This window comes from Octodon degus, unplaced genomic scaffold (genome assembly GCF_000260255.1).
Source record: "Octodon degus isolate 3935 unplaced genomic scaffold, OctDeg1.0 scaffold00213, whole genome shotgun sequence".
Taxonomy (NCBI): Eukaryota; Metazoa; Chordata; class Mammalia; order Rodentia; family Octodontidae; genus Octodon; species Octodon degus.
The window spans coordinates 1,077,449-1,091,685 of record NW_004524789.1 but is presented as its reverse complement, the minus strand read 5'-3'; the positions used below and the strand labels follow the sequence as shown (position 1 = coordinate 1,091,685).

The following is a 14,237-nucleotide window of genomic DNA, read 5'->3' as shown; positions in this document are numbered from 1 at the left end:
AAAAAATTATTGCAAAAGTGTTCAGAACTGTCAAGCTGCCCAGTCAGACGGGCTATTGCCATGTAAAATCAGTGTAATTAGTTTATTTAGAGCACAAAGCTTAGCTAATCAACCATTCTTTACTTTTGTTTGAAGAGGATTGAAAAAAATGAATAGTTCAAATGTCTTACTTTCTGTTATTTTTTTCTTTGTTACAATGAAGAGCTGATTCCTCTAGTTCATGGTTAAAATGTTTGAAGTATTACAAAAATATTTTACTTAGTATAACCCTAAAATTGTTGTCTCTCAGCTTATGAAATGGGTAACTTTTGATATTAGCCCAGTTTTTTTTAAAGGGGTCAATAATAGACATTCTAGTTTAAGGTGGTTGATGGACTTAGCCATATACGCTGCTAAAGAAATTGTCTACCTTTTCCCCCTCACCTCTTCCACTTATGTAAGATTGAGATTAGAAAACATTTTCTATATCAGTCGTGTTTCAACCTTTCAGTAAGGTTATATAGCTAGCTTAATGTTGAACTAAATTTTTTTTTAAACAAGGTCAAGGTCTGTTTTGAGATTCTGAAATTAAATGAAAGTACTTATCGCATAAATGCATTTAATGCTTTTTCTTGTGACAGTTACACAAATTAGCTTGAATTCCATATGTTCCTGAGTTATTTTTGTCGTAAAGCCACAAATACAGTATAACAAGGCAAATTGTAATATGTGTAATCTTGCACTCATGACCATGTCTCAGTTTATTTTTTCCTTGGATTGACATGTACTGAAAATCAGTGTGACATTAAAATGCGAACTTTCCTATTTACTTGAGTAGAAAGATCACTTAACAGTGAGTCATACACTATTTTAAAATACTTCCTTTGGATATTGTGATTCTTAACTGGCTGTAAATTAAGAAAGCTGGGAGAACATATGGTGTGTAGTCAGAGTCTTAAGTCTTTTCCATCTTCCTGTGCATCAAAAGCATGTCTGTAATATTTTAAAAATATACTGATACTACAGGAATTTCAAGCCTGTGGTTAATGCTAGTATTTACTATCAGGAGTTGGGTGGATTTATGGTTTTATTCAATAGAATTTTGTTTCTTATCCTTGAGTGAAATCCATTCATCACATACTCCAGACATCTGGCCCTGGAAAATTTTTTTAAACACTTTTATTAAGAAAAATAAAATATTTCATTAGCTTGAACTGTATAAAACTCTAAAAATTCAATGAAAGCATGTTTAATTTCTTCTTAAAAATCACTGTTGGGCTTTGAAACCATTGAGAATATAATCTGAAATTATGACATTGTTGGCTAAGTCATTTTTCTCTTTAGTTTTACAAGTTCTGTGTTGAGATTTTTAAGGAAAATGAATTGATGCGTGAATTATCTGTTCACTTTTTAAGAGACTTATTTAAAGGTTTGAAATGATTCTGAACTAAATATTGGATATGTCTGGATTAGTTGTGTCGGTTGGGCTATTATAAGTTTATATTCCATTCCAAAAAGGGGAATTCCTTTGGCTTGGTTTGATAACTTGAATACATGCTTGAAGATATATGCAAATATTTTAAAAATTTGCATGTCACTTGTCAAGAGTCATCAAAAGTAATGCAGAATACAAGCTAAAATGGTTGTTCAATAGACTAGTCTGACAGCCTTTTTTAAGTTTATGAATGTTTTATTAAAAAACAAAATGAAACCCCAGATCCTGCAGCCCAAGGACATTCCTTTAACAGGAGACCTAATGGCTCTTGTGTTGAATAGGCAGGGATGAGAGGCAGAATCGGGAAGGAAGGAGACTGTTGCAGTAATCCACCTGAAAGAGAATGGTGGCCTGGGTGAGGGTGATGTCTGAAGAGGAGGGAAAGCAGTAGGTAAGAATCAGCAGGATCTGCTGGACATTCAGGATTTTGATGCAAAGATAACTGTGAAGGGCTGCGGAACATGCGGTATGGGCCTGAGCTGGGAAGATGCTACATGGAGTGGGTAGGTGGTTGGGAGCAGGGATCTAAAATAGGAGGTCAGCTATAGATTTCAAAGTGAAATGTTGCAGCAGCCAGGAGGTAGAATGCACTAGGTTAGAAGAACGGGAGTGTATGCTCCTGGGAAAGTTTGATGCCTGGAGCAGGGAAGATACCTTTAGATTAGTGATCATATTTATAGTGATACCATATTTAAAGAAGACACAAGAGAAGGGAAGAGAGAGTTGAAAGTATGGCCTAGTTACTGGATTATAAGTATGTTCTTAAGGATCTAAAAGGAGTGAACTAGAAATGGAGGAATTAATGGTTAGAGTGTATTATGCTTAAAAGCAAGATTTCTACTGAGGGAAGAGAATAGATGGGTGTAAGCAATGTGAAGCCTAGGGTTGGAAAGATCATTTTTTAATACTGAAGTCAAGAATTCTTGAGTCAGGCACAGGGGCACGTGCCTGTGATCTCACCATTTCAGGTGGCTCAGACGGACACAAGTTCAAGCGCTGCATGGGAAACTTAATGACTTCAGAGGATCCTCTCCCAACCAAGAAAGGGCTGGGGATGTAGCTCAGCATGCAGGTCCTGGTTCAGTCCCTCTCCCCTTCATCATAAAATGAAAATATTAACAGTAAAAAATGCACATGATATACAAATACACCTAAACTTCCCAACATCATAGCCTCGTCACCTTAGACATACTCAATATTTGCCCTAGGTTATACAAGCCTATTTTGTAATAAAATATTGAAGATCATGTAATTTGTACTGGAGGTGAAAAATAGTATTATTATTTTTATTATTATTATTTATGTACTTAGTACAGGGTCTCACTACCTAGATCGGACTCAGTGATCCTCCTGTTTTCAGTCTTACAAGCGCTGGGCTTACAGGCACATGCCACCATGCCTGGTCTCAGTTCCCTTCTCAGAGCAGCCTGGGGGCAGGGCCAGCACGCCAGGCCAGGAACCAAACCTGGGCCGCCACGCTGCTCCTAAGCAGGCGCGTTAGTCCACTGAGCTAGCTGGCTGGCCCAAAACAATGTTATATAGGTACATTTTTACACTTTTGAAAAGCCATAAATTGGGGAAAGTTTGTACCTGGATATTCTGATTAAATTTTTATGAGTTAAATAAATGGGTATACAGATGTTCGTGGGGCTCTTCCACATTTGAGATGTTGTTTGCTTTTCTTTTTTCTGTACCAGGGATTGAATTTAGGACCTTAAGCTTGCCAAGCAAGCACGTATTCTACTGAGCTGTCTCCCTGCCCCATATTTGAGATGTTGGAAACTAATATATAAAGTAAGAGCTTTAAAAGAAAATTGTCCTGGAAATTCTAGTTCGTTATAAAATGTTCCCCCAAAGGGATATTCTCCGGAAAGCTAATTAAGAAAAATTACTGATAATTATGTATCATTTGAGTATTCCTTTCTATGTTTAAAATCACTTTGACTTTTAATAGCTATATTGAAGACTTTCAAGTAATAGACAATTCTTTCAAGAGAGCTTTCGTGCCAGATCATAAGTTTGAACTAATACACTTAAATCTAGAAAGCCACATTTGGTGAAGCATTTGCACACTTCTTTTACAAGGCACAGGTGCCAAAACATCCCAAGAAGGATGTATATTTTGTTCACTTACCTGAGGTGATTAACTTACAGGTACAGTGACAATGTACTTGCTAGGCTTAAAAGTAGGTTTGGAAGATTGAAACTTTTTTTTCTGTATTTAGGACAGAGTCTACAGCATCTCACTGTGTAGATAGGACTCATAGTGATCCTCCTGTTTACAGCCTCCCAAGCGCTGGGATTATAGGCGTGTGCCACCACGCCCAGTCTCAGTTGCAGTCTCAGTGTGCCCTGGGCACGGGGCCAACACAGCAGGCCCAGGTATCGAACCCCAGTCCCTGCACCTGCTTGCAGGCGCTTTTATCCGCTGCACTAAAGTATTCTAATTTCTACTTTTGGTATTACCTAACAAAAATGTGCTGATATGTTTCCATTCTTTTGCAGTGTGACTAAATCAGATTTTTTTTCCAGGCAAACTTACTAGAAAATACACATTTACAAAACAAAAAAAGAAAATCTGAGGGGCCAGGGAGGTGGCTCAGTGGAATAAGTGCTTCCCTGGCAAGCGCAAGGGCCTGAGTTCAATCCCCGGTTCCTTTAAAAAAAAAAAGAAAAAGAAAATAGACGTTTACAGATGCCAAATTAGCCTTTTATTGTAGTAGCATAAACCTTCACTCATTTGTGAGACTACCTGGAATTAAAACACTGGTTAATAGAAGACAAAGAAAAAAATGTGATGTATCTTAGAATGAACACATTAATAGAAGAATTTATAAAATGCACACCTTTAAAGCCAAATAAATTTTCAGAGTTCTCTCACTGCAAGAATATCTCTGACACTTATGCTAGCAGTGTTAGCTTCCTCTTTGGCTTTGTTTTGTGCTGCTGACTTGTTGACCTAGTGGAATCTGAACACTGATTCTGAGCACGAACCTCTGCTATCCCAGACGGTTACCTGAAGAAGAATCATCAGGAACCATAGTTTTATTATGCAGAAATTAAGCTGTTGGGGAAGACTAACAGTGTTAGTCATGACACTGAAGGTACCTCAGATGCAGGGCAAAAAGAGGGGAACCTCTCCTCTCATGTAGAGTCATTTCCTTCATTGTGTATGCATCTTTATGGTCAAAGAAAAAAGGGAGATAAAATGTACGACAGTGTAATTCCATTCTAAGATTTACACTAGCAAAAACGGTAAGCCCAGGGCTGGTGAGATAGCTCAGTGGACGAAGTGTCTGTTTTGGCAAGAGCAGGGGCGAGGGCTTGATCCCAGCACCACATGCCGCGCCAGACCTGCCCCTGGGCGCACGAAGCCAGCCACCAAGACTGGATGTGGTGGTACATGCCTATCAGCCCTACACTGGGGAGCCTGAAAACAGAATCACCATGAGTTTGAGCTGTGTAGTGAGACACTACAAAAAAATAAGAAACCAAAAAAACCCACAGAAGCCCATCTAAATACCCAGCAATAAAGAATTACTGATTTAATTACGTTGTGAACACACTTAGAGCTGTAAATCGGCACTTCCTAGAGCAATATACTGTTAAAGGCCACAGTGAGAGAAAAAAGGAAGTTACAGAAGGTAAGTCCACCCGAAGTTTATAAGCACTGATTAATCTGTAAAACTATACCATTTCATGTATTGGAAATGTATAAAGCATGGCATGGGAAACTAGGAAACCGCCTAAGAAGATGTAATTATATATGATTGCTTAAATTTGATAGTAGATATACAGGTGTTCACTACATATGTTTGGGTTTTTATATCTGGTACTTCTTTCAATCATGTAGCGTGTTGACATTTAGGAGTTCGTGAAAGAAACGTCTGTCCATCCTGAGCCCTGATACTCATGGGCACGGTAGAACAGGCAAGGAGCAGAGCCACAGAAGGGCTGGAAGTTCACTGGTACCGCTCAGAAGGTCCTTAGACTCCTAGGGAATTCTATCCCTTTATCCATATATAATTTACTGTATTATGAGAATGATTCTAGATGAAAATATGGAAAGCTATGTTGTGAGAGCAGCTTAATACACACCGGAGAAAGGAAAGAAAAAAAAGATGAAACTTCCTCATGAAGCTCAAAGCAGAACTGCTTTCTCTTAATAGCCAGAGACTATTACACTGTGGTGAAGTATGGTTAACACTGATTATTCCTTACTAGGAGACCTGGTGGTGTAGCACCCTACCTTAGCATATTAAAGAAGGAAAAGCAATCCTTTCAGTAGACAACACAAAAGCATTTGATTAACTTTAGTGCCATGTTTTCATTTCAAAGGCACCACCCAGAATCGGTGGGGTAAAGATGAATTACTCTGAAAATGATGTTGAGACAAGAGGGTAGCCAGCTTGCGGGGTGCAAGGGTGTAGGGTGAAGAGTTAATGGTATAAAATGCTCAGTTCATAAAGGTGTTCAAGTATGTATTTTTAAGTAATTTCAGAGTCTTAGACAATAACTTCATAAAAATGACTTACTGTGGCTTAAAATGCTCTTAAAGTAAAAAATGACAAATTACTCAAGAGGAAAAAATACTTGCAGTTTATTTCACAGATTGCTAACTTTCTTAGTGTCAAGTGAGTTTCTCAGTACCACAGAAAGTTGACCTCCAGAGCCTTTGGTGCTTGTGTCCTTGACATTATGGAGAGCCTTATCAGACTTAGACTAATTGGAATTTTATTGAGGAATAAACTTACTTGTTTCAGCCACTGCGGGCTTGGGTTTGTTTTGTTTTTGGCTTTTTTCTTTTTTTAAAATCACTCTTGCCTCTCAGCCTACACAAAATTTGGTACCAGAAAGGCAGTGTTCATCAGCAGGGCTTCTGTTGACATTTAAATACCGTACAGTGTGGGAGGTACTCTGCTGTCCATCTATCAGCTCTGCCTGAGGCACCAAATAAATGCCTGTGGTGGCTCCTGATTTATTCTTCATTCAGAAATTATCCCCTGGGAGAGAGAATATTGCTTCCCTGCCTAGGTGAAATGACCAGGGCTTGGCTCCTGCAGGCTAGCAAGCTGCTCCCCCGTGGAAGGCAGTGACCAGACGTGTTGGTCTCTGCTGCGTTGAAAGTAAACAAGTGGGTCATGGCTTTAACAATAAGGAAGATGGCAGTGAAGATGGAGCATGGTGACCTGTGCCATCAGAGTGACAGATACCTGATCTACACTGACACTTGGGCGGTTAGTTGCTGTTCTGGATCCATCCTCCATGTGTGAGGAGAAGTGAGCCTGCTTGAACTTCCAGCATCAGGTATGGTAAGGGTTTCCATAGCTCCTGGTCCCGAAATGCTCCAGGCTTACTGAACTTGGATTGTTCAGTTAGCCTAATTGGAATTACTCATGGACTGCGGGTCCCAAGTGATACACTAGTGGGAGGTAGATTGAAGGCAGGGATGAAATGACAGTACTGGCTTCTGACCCAAGTCCATCGTCTTCAAAGGTGTACGGGTTTCTATTGCTGTGAAAGGTGACCACAGAATGTCATAACACAAGTTAATCTGAGTTTTGTTCTGTCCAGGTACATGTTAGCTGGATGCTCGCTCTGTTCACAGTCTTGCCAGACAGAAATCGTGTCTGGGGCTGCGCACAATTTCATCTGAGACTTGGATTCCTCCTCCACGTTTATATGATTTTTTTTTTTTTTTTTTTTTTTTTTTTTACCAAAGTCAGTTTCTCATTGATCCAGTTCAGGAATGTAGTGACTAGGTAATATATTAACCAAATCACAGTATGTGGGAGAGCAAAGGGCTTTAGGTACATAGAAATAACAGGTGTAAGCAGGAGCAGTTCTGGGCAGACTGCTCTGTGGGATCCCAGTGATAACTACAGCCCCAGTTGTAGGCAGAAGGAAGAACAGAAAATGAACTTTCCTCAAAAATAGGCAGAATTCTTCCCAAAGATTGGAACCGGACTGTCCCCATGGGCCAACCAAGGGACTCTTAGCAGAGTTGACAGATCTTGGGATTCCTACTAAGTAGATGTTAATTAACAATTATACTTGTTTATGGGGATATATACAATATGTTATCAGATGAGGGTAGTTGCTTATCATCACCCCACACAATGTGCTGGACCCATTCTAACGACTGTTTTGGTTTGTGTTTTATGTTTTCTGGTGTTTCGTTTTTTGTTTTTTTGTATTTTAGGGAAGGGTCTACAGGGTGTTCAGGGTATATTAGATCAGACTCATAGTGATCCGCCTGTTTACAGCCTTCCAAGAGCTGGGGTTACAGGCGCGTGCCACGGTGGCCGGTTTCAATTGCTGTCTTAGTGCGCCCCACAGGGCCAGCACGCCAAGCCCGGGAATCGAACCCCTGGCCGCTGCTTGCAGGTGCTGTAGTCCGCTGAGCTATTTGGCCGGCCCTAAACCCTCTGTTTTAAGGTGTCCAGATTTCATGTAGCACAGTTACCTGACTGCTATAGGATGTTAGAAGTTATTCCTTGTATGTAACCAGCGTGTCATTTCCACTGTTCCATTAAGAAACTGTAATTATTAAGCCCCTACGTCCATATTGAGTGCATTGAGGCGGATGATACCTTTCTAGTTTGCTGGTGATACATTTCCATTTACCCAGATGAGACTCGGAGCCGACTGCAGGGAGAGACCTGGACTTGGGTGGTGTATCCCCTGGGGAGGAGTAAGGCTGTCTCGGTGTAGTAAGACAGGTGTATTCATACAGGTCAGAGGGGCAGTCTGTGGGAGAAATGGTATCCACTCAGTATCCATTTCCTGTTGCTCATCTGCCCACGCAGGAAGGACATCTTAAGTCCTGCATCTAGGGGATGCCGTGTAACTCCAGGACGATCTTAAATACTTGTGACATGGACATGCTACCCCCTTCTCTCTTGGTTTGTAATTGGCCATCTGACTTCGATGCTTTTTTTCCCCCCACTGAACATACCCAGTCCCTTTTAGTTTCTATTTTGAGCCATGGTCTTTTTTTTTTTTTTTAAACATTTATTTATTTATTTATTAAACATTTTTTTATGTGTGTGTGTGTGTGTGTGTGTGGCCAGCTCAGCCCACCAGGGGGCGGGGCTGGCTGGCATGTGGTGCTGGGTGATCGAACCGTGGTCCCTGTGCTTTGCCAAGCTTGTTCCAAGTAGGTGCTTTAGACCACTGAGCCATCTCGCCAGCCCTGAGCCATGGTCTTGCTGAGTTGTGAGGCTGAGCTCATGGTCTTCCTGCCTCAGCCTCCATTGTGAGCCAGGAGGCTCAGGCAGTGGTGGCCTAAACCCCTTGCGCGGTTTGGAGCCCTGTGCCGGCTGGAGCCACCTATTTGGCATTGTACCAGAGAAGATTAAGCCGCCTTCTTGGCTAAATCACTACTATTTTGTTTCTTCTCTGTAGTTGAAATTTACCTTAGAAAACAGAGCCTTCTCTCCACCCTGTGTCATCTGACATTTGAAAAAATCCAGATGGGTTTAGAGATGTGAAATCAAACGGTAGGACTTTTACAACTGAGAATTTAGAGCTAGAGAACAACCTTCCTAAAAAGAAAAAATTTCTTTAAGGACAAGATGAATAGAAATTACTCACCTCACCACCAGAGGTTGCAAGGCGTTCTCATCTTGTGCACTCTACAGACTAATGTTGCTTGGTATTTTTCAAGGTGAACGATGTTAATACATGCCTGTGTGTGTCATAAGCCTTTGGTTAGCCCAGAGTTCATTTTTTAAATTACTCTTTTGGGCTACAACTGACGCTGTGTTTCTGAGCAAATGTTTAAAAGTGAATGTGGACATTTTTAGTGGGCTGGCTATGGTGCAGTTCCAGAGAGGAGCCAGCAGGTGTCACTGTTCTCATTTCAGGCGAAGCGCCACCCTGAATTCTTAGCGCATCTTTGCAGTACGGTGCCCAGTGATCACATTCATCGTGGCAGTTGTACAGGGCACCCCTTAATTCCACATCCTCACCTCCCTTTTCCTCCACAATCCCTCTGTTGTTCCTTTTCACATTTGCAAAAGATCTCTCTCCCTATGTATTTTTTTTTCCCTTATTTATTTCTCTTACCCAGAGTCCTGCTGAAATCGTCATTAGGACACACCGACATACCCCCAGAAGAGCACAGCATTAGCCTGGCCTCGTGTCCCACACTCGGCCTCTCCCTGCGTGTGGTAGAGAAGGGCAGCCAAAGCACCCTCCCCAGGTGCTGGAGTTAAGAGCCCTAGAGAATAACTGGGGGGAGGCCCAACCGTAGAGCGCGCCAGCACCGGGAGGAGGCTGGCAGGAAGCTAGAAACTGCGGAGAAATGCAGCAAAGGGCAGCAAAGGAGGGGAAAGCGGTCAGGGACAGAACTAGTGCTCTGGGGATGGACGGAGCCCTGCCTCTGGCGACACAAGTGGGCCCCGGGAGGGACAGCAGCACCGGCCAGGAGAAAAGCACACACTTACTGTATGCTTCATGAACTGGGAGGTCTAGCCTGACAGTGATTGCAGGCTAGAGGCCACTGCAGTGTGCGGCATGCCTGACCGTGCTTAACAGGACCCACTTTGGGAAAGGGTTAATTGTTGAAGGAGTTCTCAACCTAGTCATTCACTGCCAGGCGACTCTGGGTTGGATTCCATCATCTGATGTGAGTAAGGCGCCCTGTGGTGGGTAAAGTGCAGCCCAGCTCTAGTTTCCTCCTCCAGACGCGTCCTTTAGCATAATGGTGGCTGGCTGTACACCTCAGGAGCTGTGCTGGGGATACAGGAAGCAGCCTTCGTGTGCACTCACTCGGAAAGATGAATGGCCAGGTAGTGTGCACCTGTGTCAGTGCAAATCATGAGCTTCACCCACGTTACACGCCTTGTGTTCGTGTATGTGTGTTTAACTCATGTTCTCTTACCTTTACTAGAGACCTCTGTAATGTCATTAGAGACCATTCCACCCACTGCTCTCTTTAGCTGCCAGCCTCTTATCTCTCTCTTCAGCAAAGGCGAGGTAGACTCCTTTTACTCGTGGAAGAGAAATCCACGGCTTGCTGCCTTTGGTGACGACAAAAATGTTGGAGGGCCGGGTGGCAGAGCTGTTGCCGTTGGCATCTTCCACACGAACCACATCAGAAGAGCCAGGGCGCTGCTTTCTGTTGGTGATCACTCTAGTTCTTACCAAGTGAGCACTTGTGGTCACAATTCACAGGTTACCAGGGTCGAACTTGATAAAATCGGTGATCTTGCCAGATGCCAAGTCAGTCTGGATGGTGTCATTGACTTTGATGAGGGGGTCAGGGTAGCGAATGGTGTGAGCATCGTGGGTGACCAGGTGAGGGAGCGCTTTCGTGCCCACAAAGATCTTCCTCACTTTGCACAACTTGTACGTGGCCTCCTCAGCTATAATCCAATGAACAGCAAAGCGACCCTTGGTGTCGTAGATCAGACGGAAATGCTCTCCTGTCTTGTCAGTGCTGATGACATCCGTAAGCCAGCAGGACAGGCTGTACCAGTTTGGACTTTGCCGCTGATCTTAATGCAGCACTGCATGCGAATCTTCTGTACGTCATCTCCTGTCAGAGCATGCTGGATCTGTTCCTCAGGAAGGTGATGAGAGGCAGACATTCTCTCAGCTTGCGGGTACTGGTGGGTGGACAGGGAGCAAGCACACTGGTCAGTTTATCCAGCATCCAAACCTTTGGCGCTTTACTCGCCTCAGAAGCTTCTTGGGACCACGAGCCACGGCTGAGCTCCAGCCAACTTTACTGTCCTCACTCCCAGCCATGTGGCTCCTAGCATGGCACCCCAGCTCCTCCCCTTCACGTGTGGCCATGTGTATTTTTAAGGAGAATAAAAGTAGTTAAAAAACAAACAGGAACGATACAGAATTTGAGTAACAGTGGTTGTTATATTCATATTGTCTTCAAATTAGTTCAGATTGCCAGATACAAAGTGCAAAATTGGTCCAAAAGTTATAAAAGAATTTAAAAGACAAAAAAGCATTAACTGTTCCTTTCATCAGACCAGCAGAAATCAGCGATATGATTATGCAAATTATCTTTTTTTTTTCCATTTTATGTATTTGTTAGAGGGTCTCACTGCGCAGCTCAGACTTGTAGTGATTCTCCTGTTTTCAGCCTCCCCAGCGCGGGGACACAGGGGTGAGCCACCACACTGGGACTGAGTCACTGGCGCAGCGCACCCTGGGGGCGGGGCCGGTGCGGCATGCAGGACTGAGGATCAGACCCTGGTCCCCGTGCTTGCAGAAGCAGGTGCTTAGTCCATTGAGCTATCTCGCCGGCCCTCCCAAATTAACCTTTAAATATTTTTCCCTCCTTTTGTCCTTTTCCTCATCCCAGTTTTTCCATCCCTTTGCACGGATTCTTTCCCTTTCACAGTATCTGTTGTACCTTTCAAATTTTATTTACTCTCAGGTTCTTACACTAAGTGAGATGATACGATGTTTACACATGCAAGTCTGATTTATTTCACTTACACGTATGGTCTTATATATTTCTTTATTATATGTTTTCTTTTGATTTTTCTTGAACTAGCCCAGTTCAGTACAGTGTCACATGAAGTTCTGCTTTTACAACTTTGAGGGAAGGCTGAAAGTCTCCAGGGGCTTCTGCTACCAATGATGACATGAGTCACATGAGCCAGAGAGTTAGCAAGATGCAACAGAGACGGACGGACAAAGACCTGGATTCAGATGAGGAAGAAAACAGTGAATAAGTGTAAATAAGTGTTTAGTCCAAATACTACGAAGTGGTCATATATACCTGAGCAATCCAATGTTAGGACCAGGTCGGAATGGTTCTTGCCACGTGTGAAACCTACTGGAATGCCAACAGTGTGATTTTTTTTTATTTTTTGTGGAACCGGGGATTGAACTCAGGCTGTTGTGCTTGCCAGGGAACCAACAGTGTGATTTAATGTCAAGGACTGTTTATAATGCATGATATATAATGAGATGCTTGGAAATATGCCAATAATGAAATATAGGTAAAGCATTCCACATGCATCCATAGTAATACTCAAAAATATAACCCCTCACTTTCTGAACGAAAAGCCTTCTTAGTAGGACTTTATTGTTCTAACTGTCAGGATCTAAAGGATTATAGAAAAGTGCAGATGTGGCATTGAGATTTTTAGGGTAATAATGACACAAAATTTTGTTTGTTGCAAAATTGTCTGTGTTTTCATGATAAAAAGAACCACCAAGAATGGGAATAAAAAAATCTGAGAGTCTGGCTACTGTTCGCTCAGTTTTGAGAGCTTTTCGGTAAACTCAAGCAGTTTGTACACCATCTGAGTACATGACAACTGATAACTTGTATCATTTTGTGGTTGTTGAAGGTTTTGGCAGTTTATGCCAAACAAACCTTACAAGTCTGGTATAACAATATTTGCTCTGGTGGATGGGGAGAGATTTTACACTTTGAATTTAGAAATTTATCTTGGAACTCAACCGCCAAGTTGTACCTATTTCAAAAAGTAACCTAAATGTTACATTTGACAGCTGGTTCACAAGTTGCCCATAAAGTTAATTTGCTAAAAAAAGAAAACAAAACAAAACAAAAAAACCACCAGTTGACTAGCACAGGAACTGCGGGTAAGATAAGATGGAGTTTCCTGAAAAAAATGTTGCACGTTCACAATAGAGAAATGCATAGTATAATCTTTGGGTTTCAAAATGATATTGGCCCCTTTATGGTGAGAAAACAAAGCAACACTGATGCGCGCAGTGTCACATCGTGATGATACACTGATGATGAAGCTGGCAGTGGTGCTGCGCAACCCAGCACTTGGGAGGCTGAGGCTGGAGGATCCCAGCTCAGGGTCAGCCTGGGCTACACAGTGAGCTCGAGTCCAGCCTGGACTGTGTAGCAAGACCCTGTCCCACAAAACCAAAGAACAACAACAACTTATCACGAATCTTCAACATACGGAGTCAGAAATGGTCAGATTTCACCACAAAATGAAAAGTGGAGGTGTTGAAAAGTTGTGCACCAACTGTGGTGTCACTTGAAACAGGAAGCATTGACCAATGATTGTGTTTTACTGTATCCGAGTAAAACACAGGATGACACAGGATAAGTCAGGCTGCCGTAGTTACTTTTCTCTCACTGCTGAGATGAAATTCCATAACACCCAAAATTAAGGAAGGGTTTATTCAGCTCAGTCTGTGGAGGCTTCAGACAAGCGCTAATTCCACTGAGCTATCTCCCCAGCCATTGTGGAGGTTTCAGACCATACTTGGCTGGCTCCAAAGCAGGGAGGTACATGGCAGAGGGCAGCCTTGCCTGGCAGCACGAGCACAAAGGAGGAGCAGCGGAGAGCTGCCTCTCCTTCCCTCACGTTGTATGCAGGCTGCTAGCCCCCAGGGTGGGCTTAGCACTCACACCCATACTGGTAGCATTAGGGAGTCATCTAGACAGAAACCATAAGACAGGCATAAATCATTTAATAGTTCAAAGAAAATAAGCACAAAATATGGAGAGATTCTCGTAGAGGATTGGGACTCAAGTTGTTAAATGATCAATTATAACAGAAGAACAGTAAGTACCTGACCAGAAAACTCCACAAAAGAATCCTGGAGCAGACCAGTAAACAGACAGGGGAAACATCACAAGGACCGCTTAAGAAAACAAGGAGACCACAAGATGTCAAGTATGACCTAGGAAGAAGACAGGAAAACAAAACTGGTGTGCTAGCAGTGTAAGCGAGATCTGTACGCAGCATGCTGCTGTTAGGCGTGAAGGCTGCCCTAGGTGTGAAAACTGAAGCAA

At 42.6% G+C, this 14,237-nt stretch overlaps 1 pseudogene; it reads right to left on the bottom strand.

Moving 5' to 3' along the window:
* Nucleotides 1–10,288: 10,288 nt before the first annotated feature.
* LOC105744047 lies at nucleotides 10,289–11,135 on the bottom strand (annotated as a pseudogene).
* Between the last annotated feature and the right edge of the window lie 3,102 nt (nucleotides 11,136–14,237).